Here is a 17,366-nt window from a genome sequence, read left to right on the forward strand (position 1 = left end):
CTAGTATAATAGTGGTGTGTCACAGTTTTGTGAGAGTTTTGATATTTTAAATGTTTTATTATGAAAAATTCCAAACATACCAAAAACACACTACCAGAAATAGTACAATGAACACCCTTATTCAACATGTTGCCATATGTTTACTTGTATACTTATTATGTTAAACCTTTTAAAAATAAAGACATTGGACTTCCCTGGCAGTCCAGTGGTTAGGACTTGGTGCTTCCAATGCCAGGGGTGTGGGTTCGATCCCTGGGTCAGGGAGCTAGGATCCTGCATGGCGTGTGGTGCGGCCTCCAAAAAATTTTTTTAAAAATTAAAAAAAATAAAAATACATAAAATTGGCATCATAGTATTATGCCTTTAAATACTGTAGCATGTATCTCTTACAAATAAGAACATTTTCCTACATTATCACAACACCATTATCATACCGAACAAAATTATCATTAATTCCTTAATGTTTCTAACATTAAGTCTATATTTGTTTCTCCAGTTGTCTCCATAATGACAACTGCCTGGTTCAAAATGGAATCAAATTAAGAACTATGCATTGTATCTGTATGTTGCTGTTTTTGTAGTCTTTTTTTTTTTTAACCTAGAACAATTCTCATTTCTTGTCTGCTTCCTCACCTTTTTTCCCCCTATGGCACTGATTTGTTGAGATCCGAGCAGTTTTCTTGTTGTATGTCCCACATCCTGGATATAACTGATTGTTTTCTTTTTTAAAACTTTATTTATTTATGGCCGTGTTAGGTCTTCGTTGCGGCACGTGGGATCTTTGTTTACATGCGGGCTCTTTTTTTTTTTAATAATTCCAGTTTTTTTTCTTAATTTTTATTTTATTTATCCTATTTTTGGCTGTGTTGGGTCTTCATTGCTGCACGTGGGCTTTTCTCTAGTTGCGGCGAGGGGGGCCTACTCTTCTTTGTGGTGCGTGGGCTTCTATTGTGGTGGCTTCTCTTGTTGCAGAGCACGGGCTCTAGGCGCATGGGCTTCAATAGTTGTGGCACGCAGGCTCCATTGTTGTGGCTCACGGGCTCTAGAGCTCAGGCTCAGTAGATGTGGCGCACGGGCTTAGTTGCTCCGCGGCATGTGGGATCTTCCCGGACCAGGGCTCGAACCCATGTCCCCTGCATTGGCAGGCGGATTCTTAACCACTGTGCCACCAGGGAAGCCCTATATGCGGGCTCTTAATTGAGGCATGCATGTGGGATCTACTTCCCTGACCAGGGATCAAACCCAGGCCCCCTGCATTGGGAGCACGGAGTCTTGACCACTGGACCACCAGGGAAGTTCCTTAACTTGTTCTTTTGTTGTTGTATTTCCCTAAACTGGAAGGTTTAAGACTTGATTAGATTCTAGCTAAACATTTCGGCAAAAATATTTAATAAATACTCTTTACATTGCATCATATCATGAGGTGCATAAATGTCTGGTTGTCCCACTATTGATGATAACTTTGATCATAGGGTTAAGGTTGTGACTGCCAGATCTCTCCATTGCGAAGTTGCATTTTTTTCTTTTGTGACTATCAATTTTTTTTTTAATTTTTATCAATGATGAGTATTTTTCAATCTTGTTTGAACCAGTTTTTCATATCATTTGACCCTTTGTTCAGTGTAGATTTGATATTTTCAAGTTTGTACTATATATTTTAAAATTTTATACAGTGTAATAAAGAATGGTGTGTTGTTATAAAAGATAAATTTCAAGTTTCAAAGTATAACTAAAATCAAATGTAATTTAACCAAAAAAAAATAAACCTTACATATTGCAAATATGTAATAGAGGGCATTTCTTTGACAGAATTTTGTGATGAGTCATGTTTGCTATTTTAAAAATCATTCTAGGGACTTCCCTGGTGGCGCAGTGGTTAAGAATCCTCGTGCCAATGCGGGGGACATGGGTTCGATCCCTGGTCTGGGAAGATCCCACATTGCCACGGAGCAACTAAGCCCATGCGCCACAACTGCTGAGCCTGTGCTCTAGAGCCCGAGAGCCACAACTGCTGAGCCCATGTGCCACAGCTACTGACACCTGCGCACCTAGAGCCCATGCTCCACAGCAAGAGAAGCCACCACAATGAGAAGCCCACATGCCTCAACGAAGAGTAGACCCCCCTCGCCACAGCTAGAGAAAGCCCATGTGCAGCAATGAAGACACAATGCAGCCAAAAATAAATAAATTACTTAATTAATTCTTTTAAAAAAAAGCATTCTAAGCAGGCAAAAATTGAGAAACATAAAGCTCTTGAATAAAAAATTTCTCTTATTTTTCTTTTTGAAATGGAGATAAATCTGAATTCATAAGTTGTTTTACAAACCCACCCCAGAAGCACTCAGAATTTATTTTTGTTTCTTGTCCTCTTGAGTGTTTCATTTGGCTGTCTTTTGTATACCAATTCTTTATCAATTTTAAATAGCTTTTTTTTTCTGTCATTCCTATTATAGATTTTTTTTATTCCATTTTCTGCTGCAAATAATGCTCAAATAGGATTTTCCTTTCAAACCACAAAGGCAGTATAGGCTTATTGAACAAGTTGGGTATCATCTGAGGTGCACAAAGAGAACGCCAGCCATCCCCCTCCTCTTCAGTTCATATCCTCCAACATATCCAACTAGCCTAATGTGATTCTTCCATGTTTTTCTCTATGCTCTTAGAAACACAAATATACATACTGATTCATATTCTGTCTTATTTTGTAAGATTTTCATGATGCCATATGCATTATACTACAACTTCTATTTTTTACTTTATAGGGTATCATACGTTTTCTTCCATATCATTAAACAGATATCTAATTCATTTTTTTGTGCTGCATAATACTCCATTTATGTAGATTTATCTCAATGGGCATTCAGGTTGTTTCCAATTTTTTTTCCCATCACAAACAGTAGACATTTTTATACATAAATCTTTAAGAAGTGAAGCTTTTACTTCTGTAGGATAAATTCCCAAGTATGGGTTATTTCAATATTATGAACTGCCAGGTTATTTTCCATAAAGGTGGTTGCAGTTCTTATTCCCGCTGGCCCTGGATAACAAGTATCTTTTTAGTTTTTGCCTATCAGCTGGGTGAAAAGTGTTTTCTTATTTTAACGTTCGTTTCCCTGACCATTAATAAATTGCATACATTCATTGTCCAATTTGCATTCCCTATTCTGCAAATCATCATTGCCAATCCTTTAACTTATTTTTCTCTTGGGTTGTTAATTTTTTACTTTTTAATCAGTTTGGGGATACTTTTGTGTATTTCGGGTATTAACCCCTTTTTTGTCACATTGTGCAAGTATATTATCCCAGCCTTTCATTTGGCTTTTGACTTTGTGGTTTCTTTGACATATAGACTATTTTAAATATCTAATCATGTCTGCCAGTCTTTTTCTTTATGATTTCTAGGTTCCTGTCTTGCTCACCACCATTCCACTGAAGTTAATAATTCTTCTAAATTTTTTTCTATATTTTTGTTTTGTTAATTTTTTTTTTTTTTTTTTTTTTTTTTTGCGGTACGCGGGCCTCTCACTGTTGCGGCCCCTCTCGTTGCAGAGCACAGGCTCCGGACTCGCAGGGTCAGCGGCCATGGCTCACGGGCCCAGCCGCTCCGCGGCATGTGGGATCTTCCCAGACCCGGGACACGAACCCGTGTCCCCTGCATCGGCAGGCGGACTCTCAACCACTGTGCCACCAGGGAAGCCCTGTTTTGTTAATTTTTAACCTTAATTTTGTTTTTCTTGTTTTTGCAACTGGGGCAGAAATTTATTTCTTTGTTTTTTAATGTAAATGAATCTGTTTATTATGCCATTGAATTTCTTCTCCTGATCAAAAAATTATCTCTTCTTCATTATTTACGTATAAGATTATTTTAAGAAATCTCTCTTGAATTTTGAAAAAATGTTTTTCTGGTTGTTCCAAGTCAGTTTGGATGCTCTACCTATGTTTGAAAATAATAGTGTATTCATCTAATAACAGTTCTGTCTGCAGGTTTGCCAAGTGTATTCTGGGTCATCAATAATGATGAAATGGTAGCTACAGGCTAGCTGTAGCTGAAAGCTGATCTAAGGACTCCAGTGTTTGATTTTAAAAGAAAGTGACAATTTTAAGAGCATAAAGCAAAAAAAAAAAAGGCCTGACAAAACTGTGAATGCACCTGACCCTCTGTATCCATGGGTTCCTCATCTGCATATTCAACCAACCAGGGATTGAAAACATTCCCCCCCGAAAATTCCAGAAAGTTCCAAAGAGCAAAACTTGAATTTGTCAAGTTTTTGGAAACTATTTACATTGTATTTACAACTATTTACATATCATTTACATTGTGTTAGGTATTATAGGTAATCTAGAGATGACTTACAGTATATGGGTAGGATGTGCTGTTATATGCAAATACTACAGCATTTTATATAAGGGACTTGAACATCTGCAGATTTTAGTTTTGCGGGGTGGTCCTGGAATCAATACCCCATGGATACCGAGGGATGACTCTATGTTAAAACAGTGGAGAAGAAGAAACACTGGCAGACTCTTAGAATGATGGCCTAAGGACTTTTGTAATTTAGAGCCCAGATTTCATGATTTAAGTTTCTTGTTAGAAACTTAATGGAGAAAAAAAAGCCATTGTTCTCTCAAGTTGTCTTCAACACTTTCTTCAGGCAAGGCAACATTCATTATCATTATATAACCTGCTTTTCTAGTGCTTTTAAAATGAAGTATTTCTTTTGTAAAGAAGTGTCATACATAAAATGAAAGACTTCCCTACAACTAAGAAGCTTTGAACAAATTGTTTACTCGGGCCTTAATTTTTTTGTCTGTTCCATGCGGGTATTGGACTGGATGATTACCAAGGGACCTCTAATGGTGCTCAGTCTCATCAAGTTATATTTAGGGAATTTTTTAAAAATTACTTCCTAGATTGTAGCATTTGGTCAGCTTTTCAATGTCATTTGTATATTACAGCATGGGTTAAAAGACTGGAATTCCCTTTTTTTTTTTTTTTTGCCACTCTGTGCAGCATGCAGAATCTTAGTTCCCCAACCAGGGATCGAACCTGTGACACCTGCATTGGGAGTGCGGAGTCTTAGCCATTGGACTACCAGGGAAGTCCCCCTGCATTGTTTTTCGACTGAAGCTTTATTATGAATGAAAGAACGTGGTGGTTCACAATTAGAACATGACATATAAAGTAGTTTTTCTTTACATTTTACTTTATCCATTTACTGTGGTATCTAACAAGATGGGAAAACTCTCATTGAACCTCTGACTTAATCTGTTAGTTTATATTGTACTCAATTAAAATTATTAACTACAGTTGACCCTTGAACAACATGGTCTGACTGTGCCAATTCACTTATACGCAGATTTTTTTTTCCAATAAATACATAGTACAGTACATCCACAGTTGGTTGAATCCATGGATATAAAACCACAGATATGGAGGACTGGCTGTAAACTTACACTCAAATTTTTGAATGCTCCTGGGGTCAGAGCCCCTAACTCCTACGTTGTTCAAAGCTCAACTGTAGGGCTTCCCTGGTGGCACAGTGGTTGAGAGTCCACCTGCCGATGCAGGGGACACGCATTCGTGTCCCGGTCTGGGAAGATCCCACATGCCGCGGAGCGGCTGGGCCCGTGAGCCATGGCCACTGGGCCTGCACATCTGGAGCCTGTGCTCCGCATCGGGAGAGGCCACAACAATGAGAGGCCCGCGTACCGCAAAAAAAAAAAAAGATCAACTGTATATATCTGTGTTAGCATGAGTAGTTTTAGGGATTTCAAATTTTGCATTTCACAAATTTATTTTTTGTTTCTTATACTAAAATATCAGGATTGAAATGAAGATTTAATGTTAATATTCCCTAATCTCTTAAATTGTCTATTATCCCTACCAAGAGCAAACCAGGGTTGTTACAGTAGTGAAATGCCAGTCTCCTTGACAGGCATTTTGTTGATCTTTTCAGGGCACTAAGTTTCTATGATTTGGCTGGAGGTTTGCATAAATTTTCCGTTGGGAACCCTGGACTTGGGAACAGGAAGCATGTAAGAGTTTTATAAGAATCTTCTAAGAGGGTGTAGGGAGGATGGAATTGGATCTTAAATTAAGTTGTGCCATAGCAAATTGTCTTTCACAGTTCACATTTAACTATTTATTAATATACTTTTAAAAATGCCTTATCCTGAAACATTTAAGGTTATGTGGTTAAAAGGCCAACTTAATTGTTTTTTTTTTTTTTTTTTTTTTGCGGTATGCGTGCCTCTCATTGCTGTGGCCTCTCCCGTTGCGGAGCACAGGCTCCGGACACGCAGGCTCAGTGGCCATGGCCCACGGGCCCAGCCACTCCGCGGCATGTGGGATCCTCCCGGACTGGGGCACGAACCCGTGTCCCCTGCATTGGCAGGCGGACTCCCTACCACTGTGCCACCAGGGAAGCCCCAGCTTAATTTTTAAAATACTATAAGTGTAATATCCAGACCTAGGCATTCATGAAAATATTATTTAAATTATCCTTTCCACAATTTTTTTGTTTCTTATATAGTAACTTCAGGAGCAGGAAACTGTTTAGCAGAGTGCCTGGTACATAGTAGGTGGTTGGTAAACGGAGGTTGAACAAATGCATCCATTGAAAGTATTCAAATTATAGTAGATTAGAAATTAAGAAAAAAGAAATTATGAGGGACTTTTTTTTTTAAGGAATTTTATTGATTGATGGATGGATTGATTGATTTTATTTGGTTGTGCCAGGTCTTAGTTGCAGCAGGTGGCCTCCTTAGTTGTGGCATGCGAACTCTTAGTTGCGGCATGCATGTGAGATCTAGTTCCCTGACCAAGGATCGAACCCGGGCCCCCTGCATTGGAGCACACAGTCTTAACCACTGCGCCACCAGGGAAGTCCCTGTGAGGGACTTCTTTTTTTTTTTTTTATAAATTTATTTATTTTATTTTATTTATTTTTGGCTGCGTTGGGTCTTTGTTGCTACGCGCAGGCTTTCTCTAGTTGTGGTGAGCGGAGGCTACTATTCGTTGCGGTGCACGGGCTTCTCATTGCAGTGGTTTCTCTTGTTGCAGAGCACGGGCTCTAGGCACGCAGGCTTCAGTAGTTGTGGCCCGCGGGCTCAGTAGTAGTGGTGCACGGGCTTAGTTGCTCCGTGGCATGTGGGATCTTCCTGGACCAGGGCTTGAACCCGTGTCCCCTCCATTGGCAGGCAGATTCTTAACCACTGTGCCACCAGGGAAGCCCCCTGTGAGGGACTTCTTTACACATATATTTTCTATTTAAAAAATAGCTTGTGCTCTGTAAGTCTAAAATGATTTCAAAATATAAAGTTAAACTCATGCAAAAAAGTCTTATGGTGGTGGTGGTAAAGTATCAAGGGTATTGTTATTAGCCATATTTGAGAGGGAGACATCTTGCACCTAGACAACAAATCTAGGAGATTTGTATTTGACACAAGCTGAAGAATATGCTTGTGTTTATGAATCAGATGCCAGAGGAATTCTAGGATTCTTATTTTACAAAGCTACTTAAAACATTTGAGTAGAGATATTATTTGTTAATGTGAAAGCATATAGAAAATAATTAAATTTCCTGATAAACAGTCTTTGAGTTTTCTTAAATCTAGAAGGAACCTGTGATTCTCTTTAGCTCTAGCTTAGTGATCCATCCTCTCATTTTATAATTTAGGTGTCTTAGGCGCAGAGAGATTGTACCCTGCTCCAAATCATACAACTTTATGAGAAGGTCACAACTAGAACTTGGGGCACACTCATCCTGCCATGCTCAGCCTGGCTCTTTTTCCTTTCTGTCAACCTGTGTTTCATTATTATAAATAATGCTAGTCTGTTCTCAAGATTTATTCAGTTAATTTTACTACTAATCATTTGACATTTGTATTGAAGCATAAAAAATGGATACTGCAGTTAGGAAATCATTGGATGAGCATTAGACTTTATTTAATTTCCTTATATGGGTGGTGCAACAGCTGCGATGGTGCACAGTTGTGAACCCAGGACATCTGTGTTTTCCATTTATTTGTTTACTTGTTTGTTTTTTGCAGTAGTCGTATGTAATAAAATTTTTTTTCAGAAAATAAGGAGAGTAAATGTTAAATTTAAAAGTTTAATATTATTAGCATATTTACAGTTTTACAACAGAAAGAGTAGGAAAATGACAAGAAGGACTAAGTCTGTAGCTAACGACATATGTGACCTAGGGCAAATCATGTAACTAGGGCAAATCATGTAAAAGAGGTTTACTAACCTCTGTGGGACTGTTTTCTGCTACCTTCTTAATTAGAATTCTTCAGGGGTTCTGCCCAGGACAAATGTATCTGGTTTTCGATATTTGTTACTTGAAGTATAACACACATAATGCAAAGTGCACAAATCATAAGGATAATGAATTATAAAAAGAACATACTTGTATGACCACTGCTGTTGTATTTTGAAAAAGCTTCCTTGGTGATTATGATAAGCTTTCCTTTAAAAGAAATCACTGGACTTGAGGCTGTAGGTAATCTCATGTCTTTCACAACTCTTTCTAGAGTGAAATTAACAGAAACAGTGATAGAAGGAATTTGGCCAGTCACAAAAATTTGCTTTGAATAGGTTTATTGGGATTATATATTAAGTCTTCTGATGTTTTTCTTCTTCCTCTTTGCCCTTTTTCCTTTCTGTCTAGGTCCTGGATGGAATGGAGAGGGGTCCTACTCAACTTCTGACTATCTTTTCTGAGAGTGGTCAGAGAGTTCTTAAACAGGTCTGTTGATTCTGTAGTACACAAATGCAAGTTCGAGTTACAAAAGACTTGGATTCAACCTAAACAAAGAATTGAATTAGGAAGTAGACTTTTTTTTAAAAAAGAAGCCATTTTGACCTCAGTGTCCACAGGGTATTTTACTTTGGCAAGCTGCATTTGGCATGTGGATTGGACCCAAAGTGACTGAATTAAATAAGATCTGCTTAATATAAAAGCAGTTGTTATATCTTTATCAGTTATGTTGAATATATATGATATGGCAGAATTCTTTATTGGTTCCATGGAAAGTACCAGGAAAAGATGAAAAGGTGAATATCTCAGTTGTCTATGATTCTGGTGGGTGATGGAGGCACGGATAAATCCAAGCAGGAAAATAATTATATGGCCCTCTTTCTAATGTTCTCAGAATTCATAACATTGGGGTAAAACAAAGCTACCTTCACCTTGCATATCTCTGGTTAAGGGAAGGGCAAGTATATATGGGTTTTGTTTGTTTGTTTTCTTTTGTTTTATCTCTGTCTGCATCACCATGAATGAACTTTATCATTATTCAGACCGATAAAAACTCAAGCTTAGTGATTTCCCAAACTTGTCTTTACATTGGAATCACCTTTGGAGCTTTGCAAAGTACTGATGTCTTTGTTCCCCCTCCCTACCACCACCCCCCACCCTAGATTGTGGGGGTATGGCCTGGGAATTTTTAAAAGATCCCAAGGTGATTCTAAAGTGCCGCCAAGTTTGGGAATCACCGTTTTAGCTAGTTAAAGCAGATCTGGCCACTACGCACCTTGTGAATTTTTTTGCCTAAATATTTGGATAAATATATAAATAAGGGATAAATATTTTGTTTTAGAATCCTGTACTTTAAACCTAAATTCTTACTAGAATGAAAGCTCTGTAAAAGCAGGTACCATGTCTGTATTTTTTTCACCATTATATCTTTAGCATTTAGAACAATAACTGACATGTGCTATATGCTTAAATATTTGTTGAATGAGTGGATGAACCTATTAGTCTCTAGTGAGCTGAGAGTATGCTTTTACCTAATACTCGAGTGGTCTGAGGTATAGAGTGGGGGGGTGGTGGTAGTGAAGAGCCCAGCCTCTATGACTAATTGACTGGGCTCCAGTCACAGCTCTGTCACTTACTAGCTGTAAAACCTTAAACAAGTTACTTCTCTAATACCTCAGTGTCCTCATTTGTACAATGGGGGTAATAGAATCTATTACATGCGGTTTTGGGGGGAACTAATTGAGTTAATAATACAAAGTGCTTAGAACAGGGCCTTGCACATAATAGTGTTCTGTAACTTTTAGCTACTGTAGAATTCAAGACACTCCAGATTCTCGGTAGTTTGAATAATTTAAATATAGAGTGTTGTATGGGGGCTAAGGTAGAACAATGGAATCAGCTGCATTAGACGTAGTTAAAGAAGACTTGACAAAGAAGGTTATTATTATTTTTTTTTTTTTGGTCAACTTAATCAGGTATAATTTACATACAGTAAACTGCACCATTTAACAGTGAAACATGTTTCAGTGAATTTTGACAGATGTTCTTATTAGTTTACAGTATTTATTATGAAACACCTGTCACAACCAAGATATAGAAAATTTCCATCTTCCTAAGAAATTCCTTATATTCCCTGCAGTCTGTCCCTCCTAGCCCCTCCACCTATATATTGCTTTGCATTTTCCAGAACTTTATGTAAATGCATTGATACATTATGTTCTGTTATGAGTCTAGCTTCTTTCACTCAGCAGAATGATTTTTTTTAATGAAAATGACTAACATTTATTGAGCATTTAATACATGCCGGATATGGCTCTAAATTTCTTTTTTCTTTTTTTTATTATAGCTGGTGTTTATTGAGCTTTTATAGTGGGCCAACATTAGTCTAAATATTTTATTTTATTTTATTTTTCAACAGAATGATTTTGATATTTATCCATGTTGTTGCATGTGTCAGTGGTTCATTCCTTTTGAGTGAGTAGTGTTTTGTTGTATGGGTATACCATGCTTATCTGTTCACCTGTGATAGACAGTTGAGTTGTTTCCAGTATTTGATGATTGTGAATAAAGCTACTGTAAGCATTTTTGTGCAAATCATTGTATAGATATATTTTCGCTTATTCTGGAGTAAATCCCTAACAGTTGTACTGCTAGGTTGTATGGTATATCTAACTTGTTAAGAAACTGCCAAATAATTTAAAAAGAAGTGAATGTTCAGCAGGATTTCCAGGGAGGGTGCATTAGTTATCTATTGTTGCATAACAAATTACCACAGATTTAGCAGCTTAAAACAACACACATTTATTAGGGCACAGTTTCCATGGGTCAGGAATCTGGCTTAGGTGGGCCCTCTGTTTCAGGGTCTCTTACAGGCAGCAGTCAAGGTGTCAGCCAGGACTGGAGCCTCATCTCAGTGATTGACTGAAGACGGATTTCCTCTAAGTTTACTTGGTTGTTGGCAGAATTAACTTTCTCAAGGGATGTTGGATTTAAGGCCTTGGTTTCTCACTGGCTACTGGTTGTCAGTTTCTTGCCTTGTAGCCTCTCCAACATGGCAAGCTGAGAAAGCAGTAGAGTCTCCTAGGGAGATGGAAGTCTCATTCTTTTATAACCTAATCATGGACGTGCTGTCCCATCACTTTTGCTGTATTTTTTTGGTTAGAAATAAGTCACTAGGCCATCCCTCAGGGGGAAGAGGGGGCAGGGGAGATTACATGAGGGCATGAATACCAGGAGGCTGGGATAATTGGTGGCCATATTAGAAGTCTGTCTACCACAGAAGACATGGCTTAGTGCCAGGCTGGGACTAAATGGGACATTAAAAAGAGTGGTGGTGGTGAGGAGTAGTTTGTGAAATTTTCTTTACCTTCCCTGTATCAAACTATATCTCTTTCTTCCTTCTGTCTTTCACATCAGCTTCTTTCCCCTTCAAGAGCAGATACATAACACAAAGATCATTCTCACAATGAGATTTTAATCTTGAGTGGGTTTTGTGTGTGTGTGTGCGTGCCTGTGTGTGTTTAAAGATTCAATTAAGGCCTCTCCCTGTATCATTTAGTGTTTATATACATGTGTATTTTTTAAAAAAACATTTTGTCGTGGAAATTGAGACAGATATGAAAGGAGAATACTATCATGAACCCCCATGTACCTTTCACCCAGCTTCCACAATTTATTTTTTACTAATCTTATATCTAAAATTTACATACAGTAAGATGCACTAATTTTATGTGTACAGTTTTCATTGGAACAGATGTATATATCCCCACAATCAAGATATAGACCATTTTCACTCCAAAGGTACCTCATCCCTGTGCAATCAGTCCCCACCCCAGTCTCAGGCAAGTACCCATCTGATGTCTGTTACTGTAGGTTGGTTTTGCCTGTTCTAGAATATCATAGAAATATTCTTTTGATCACCATGAAGTTTTTGAGATTCATTCATGTTGTTGCATGTATCAGCAGTTCAGAGTTCTTCAGACTTGGCACTGTGGACATTTTGGACAGGATAATTGTCTTGGAGATTGTCCTGTGCATTGTGGGTTATTTAGCAGTATTCCTGACCATTGTCCACTAGAAGCTATTAGCACTCCCCTCCCTATTTCTAAGAATCAGAAATGTCTCCAGACGTTGCCAAATGTCCAATAGGGGACAAAATCCCCTCCCTGCACTGGTTGAGAATCCTTTCAGTAGTTGATCCTGTTTATTATTTGGCAGTATTCTATTGTAGGGATATACTTCAGTTTATCCATTTGCTAACTGATAGACATTTGATTTGTTTCGTTTACTTTCAGTTGAGGCTATTGTAGATAAAGTTGCTATTAATTTTTATAGGCAAGTCTTTGTGTAGACATGTTTTCATTTATTTGGGGTAAATACCTAAGAGTGAGATTGCTGAGTCTTCTGATAAGAAACTTTATAACTTTAAACTGCCAAATTGTTTGTACCTTTTTACATTCCCACCATATGAGAGTTTCAGTTGCTCTGCATCTTTGTCAACATTTGATATTATCATTCTTTTTAATTTCAGCCATTATAGCAGGTGTAGCTTTAATTTGCATTCTCCTGATGATCAATGATGTTGAACATCTTTTTGTGTGCTTATTGTAATGTATCTGTTCAAATCTTCTGCCCATTTTTTATTGGGTTGTTTGTCTTATTATTGAGTTTCCTTTGTCTTTTTCCCAACATGTGTACCAACATTAAGAAAATTGAAATAATGAATCAGTTTTATATACTTCTTATATTTAAAATGTGAACATTTCCCTTGATGTTAAGTATTCCTGAAAACATGAATTTTAATGGAGAAGCAGTATTTGAGTACATTTAAATTGATTAACCACTTCTGCTGTAGAGCCTTGAGCTAGCTTCCAGTTTTTCACTATTATTAATATTTTGATAAACACCTTCAAATATAAATCTTTAACCACATCTCTCATTATTTATTGAGTTAGATTCCTAGAGGTTAGGATTAGTTATGATGTTAAGGAGAATGAACATGTATAAGCAAAATATGAATGTTAATCTATTTCACTGTACCTTTGCCACATTTGAGTATTTCATTTTAAAAATATTTGCCATTTGATGTTGGAAGAAAGGCATATTTCATCTGCTTTTTTTTGATTACTTATGAAATGAAAAAACTTTTCATATATTTATTGATGATTTTTATTTCTAATTTTATAAATTTTCCATTTGGGGGGCCAATTTTTCTGTTGGGATGTTAATGTTTTCCTTAATTTTTAAGAGTACTTTAATGTTAAGTTTATTAACCTTTTGTTATTTACAAATATAATTCCCAAATTGTATTTTGCCTTTTTACTCTTGTGTACTTTGTCCTGCAAAATTTTAAAAATAATAAATTATATGATAAAATCTATATTTTGCTTTAGCTCTTCAGTCAGTCCGTGAAATGATAAATATACTATATATGAATATATAACCAGCCTGTGATTGTAGTTTTATGATTTTATTTTTTATATTTAACTTAAGCTTTTCTTTTTTTTGGCCGCACCACGCGGCATGTGGGATCATAGTTCCCGGACCAGGGATCAAATCCACGTCCCCTGCAGTGGAAGCACAGAGTCTTAACCAGTGGCCTGCCAGAGAAGTCCCTGCATTTAATAACTTTTTAGTCAGAATTTTTTAGTATACATTGTTGATAAGGTCTGAATGTTTGTGTTCCCCCCAAATTCATATTTCAAAATCATAATGCCCAATATGATGGTATTAGAAGGTGGGCCTCTTGGGAGGTGCTTAGGTCATGAGGGTGGAGCCCTCATGCAGTCATGAATGGGATTAGTGGTCTTATAAGAGAGATCACACAGAGCTCCCTAGCCCCTTCCACCACGTGAGGACACTGCAAGAAGTTGGCAGATTGTAACCCAACCACGCTGGCACAGTGATCTTGGACCTCTCAGCTTCCAGAACTATGAGAAGTAAATTTCTGTTGTTTATAAGCCATCCAGTTTATGGAATTTTGTTATAGCAGCTCGGACAGACTAGGACAATTATGAAGTGAGAATTCTTTTTTTTTTTTTTGGTTGCATCGTGGCAGCATGCGGAACTTCCCCAGCCAGGGATCGAACCTGTGCCCCCTGCAGTGGAAGCACAGAGTCTTAACCACTGGATCACCAGGGAAGTCCTGAAGTGAGAACTTATAAAATTTTTTCCAAATACTCAACCAGTTTGTCCCAACTACAAAACAAAGTCATCTCCTGTAAAGAAATATGACACAACATCCATTAATGAACAATCAGAAGAGAACTAAATAAAAAGAAAAGTCACCTACAGCAACCCACAAAACGGAAGACAATATTTGTAAATCATATATCTGAAAAGGAATTTATATCTAAAATTTATCAAGAACTCTTACAATTCAGTAATAAAAAGACAAACATCCTAATTTAAAAATTGGCAAAGGATTTGAATAGATATTTCCCCAAAGAAATTATGCCAGTGGCCAGTAAACATGAAAATATGCTCAACACCTTTAGCCATCAGGGAAATGCAAGTCAAAACCACAATGAGATACAATTTCACACCCACTAGGATGGCTATAATCAGAAGGATAACAAATGTTGGTGAGGATGAGGAGAAATTGGAACCCTTGTATACTGCTGATGGGAATGGAAAATGGTGTAACTCCTTTGGAAAACAGTCTGGCAATTCCTCGAAAGGTTAAGTATAGAGATAACATATAACCCAGCAATTTCACTTCTAGGTATATATATACACCCAAGAGAAATGAAAACATATCTCCACACCAAAACTTGTACACAAATATTCATAGCAGCATTATTCATAATAGTGAATGGTGGAAACAACCCAAATGTCTATTAACTGATGAATGAATGAATGAATGAATATGGTATTTCCATACAAAGGGATATTATTTGGTAATTTAAAAAATGAAGTACTGTTACTTGCTACAACACCTTGGAGAAATGAAGCTAAGTGAAAGAAGCCAGTCACAAAAGGCCACTTATTTTATGGTTCTTATTGTATGAGGTATCTAGAATAGACCAGTGTTCCTTGACCTAGTCTAAAACTCTATCGTTTAATGGGGAGGGGAGGGGTAACCCATTAAATTAATGACAGAGCATTTTAGCAAAATTGTTCATAGTACTCAAATGAAGATGATGGTGACTGATAATAGTTCATCTCTATTTTGTACCTTACCTTCCTTTTGAATAATCATTTTTAAAAAATAACATTTGGTGCTAATCATTTGTAACAGTTATTTAGACTTAGCCCTATGTTTAACTGATTTCATTTCTTGCTTCCTATTCTCAAGGTCTTTGTTTTTGGTTAATTATTATTAAGATAATATTTTTGTGAAAAGTACATGATTGATATACATCTGAAAGTATTATTATATTGATTTCACACTGAATGACAACTTGGTGGGGGAGGGAGCAGGATTATTAGGTCACATTATTTTTTCCACTATTAATTCTTTAATATTTTGCCATTATCTTGTGGTCTTGCAAAGCAAAAATCTGTGGCCAGACCGAATTTTGGTCCTCTATGTATGACTTGTTTTTTCCTTCTTGAGTGATTTGGGGCATTTTCTTTATCCTTGAAATCTGAAAATTTCACTAGAACAAATCCAGTTGTCACTATCTTTTTAGTAATTTTGCCTGGTCTTTTGTAAGCTCTTTAGAGCTGGAGATGCAGAAGATTCTCTGACTCAGGAAAGCTTACATTTCCTTTTTAAAAAATCTTTGATTATTATTTCTGTCCATTTGTTTCAGGGATAACAAATTATTTGAAGTTTATTTCTCTCTTCTCTCCTTGTCAATCCTCTCATACTTTTCATTACTTTGTCCTTTCCTTCTCCATTCTGGAAGAATTTCTCAAATTTGTTGTCTCCACATTTCTAATTAAGTATTCTGCTCTTTACTTTTTCTAGTTAAGATTTGAATTCTGTTACAGAATATTTGTAGTTTTTACCTTTCTTTTCCCCCTGTCTTATTTCTGCCTGCATCTCAACTAGTTCTTTTCATTTCTGCCTGTGAACTTCGAACTCTTACTTCAGTGTGTTTTATCAAATTTGTTGAGAGTAATGTAGTTGATTTCTAAAATTTAACCTGTTGCTCCTTATATATTCATTTTCTGAATTACAGATGCAGAGTTTCTCTTCTTTTATGTTACAGAATGTTTTTCTATCTCTCCCCTCAATTATTCTTCCTTGAATAAGGAGAGGGGTATACAGGTCTAGTATGTGCCAAATAGGGTAGACAGTTTCCTTCATTGGCTATTTGGTAGCTGTAGGAATTCTCCTATCAGATGTTAAACTAAAGGACTAACTGATGCACATAGTTTCTGAATACTTTCTAGTGTCCAGCAGTCATTTATTTGTTTCCTGCTGGATTGAGTAGGGGAAAGCCCGTCCTCTGACGTGGTAATTTGACTTTGGAAAAGAGGGTTTGTTTTTTGATCATTTGAAGCCTAGGCTGCAAATAACTGTGATTTCCAGAATGTAATGCTCCCAGGGCTTTTGCTCTCTCAGCCCTTCCTGCAATTGCTTTCAAATCTCAGGGTGTATATACTACTTTGTATGTTATAGAATCTGAAGTAGAGAAGGAAGGCTGTGGGCATGTAATAGCCCTGACCATACTAAGTGAGTCTCTCACAGTAGGGTGATGTGACTTACCACTGCCATTGCTGCCTTTGGAGAAAGCTGTTTTGGAGCAGGTAGTTGGAGGAGGTTAGTTAAAAATCTGTTACCTTCCTGCTGGCTCTACTCTATCTAAAGCCCCATTCCTGCCTGCTGTTTGGCAGAAAAGTCATCTATGAGTCCAACAGTTCTTTGAGCAGCAGTCTTAGTTTCCAGTGCTGTTGATAACTTTGACTCTTAGTGTTTCCTTAAGTATATCAATGAAAAATTACGGTGGAGGTGATGATAGAGATGAACCAGGCATTGTTAGGTAGCCTCCATTTTAGCTCCCAGCTTGATGTTAACTTTTTGAAAGAAGGAAGATGAGAGAAGAGCGTGGAGAATAGCTACTAATGGAAGAAGGAAGAGTTAAAGATCTTATACCAGTTGAGTTCCAGTTTCTCAGGGAAATATGGTAACATTGAAATCAAAGAGCCAAG

At 37.1% G+C, this 17,366-nt stretch overlaps 1 protein-coding gene across 9 annotated transcripts in view; it reads left to right on the forward strand.

Annotated features, from left to right (window-relative positions):
* The window catches only part of NCOA6 (nuclear receptor coactivator 6), a 98,131-nt gene that overhangs the window by 11,020 nt on the left and 69,745 nt on the right, over window positions 1–17,366 (forward strand). For 2 of the 9 annotated variants that reach the window (XM_029219962.1, XM_029219964.1), the window contains exon 2: window positions 8,676–8,753. The exons of the other annotated variants lie outside the window; for them this stretch is intronic. The gene's annotated coding sequence lies outside the window, so the exon portion shown is untranslated. The remainder of the gene's footprint in view (window positions 1–8,675; window positions 8,754–17,366) is intronic. 9 annotated transcript variants of the gene reach the window in all.

The sequence above is a fragment of the Monodon monoceros genome, unplaced genomic scaffold (assembly GCF_005190385.1).
Source record: "Monodon monoceros isolate NGI ecotype Baffin Bay Population unplaced genomic scaffold, NGI_Narwhal_1 Super_Scaffold_13, whole genome shotgun sequence".
NCBI lineage: Eukaryota > Metazoa > Chordata > Mammalia > Artiodactyla > Monodontidae > Monodon > Monodon monoceros.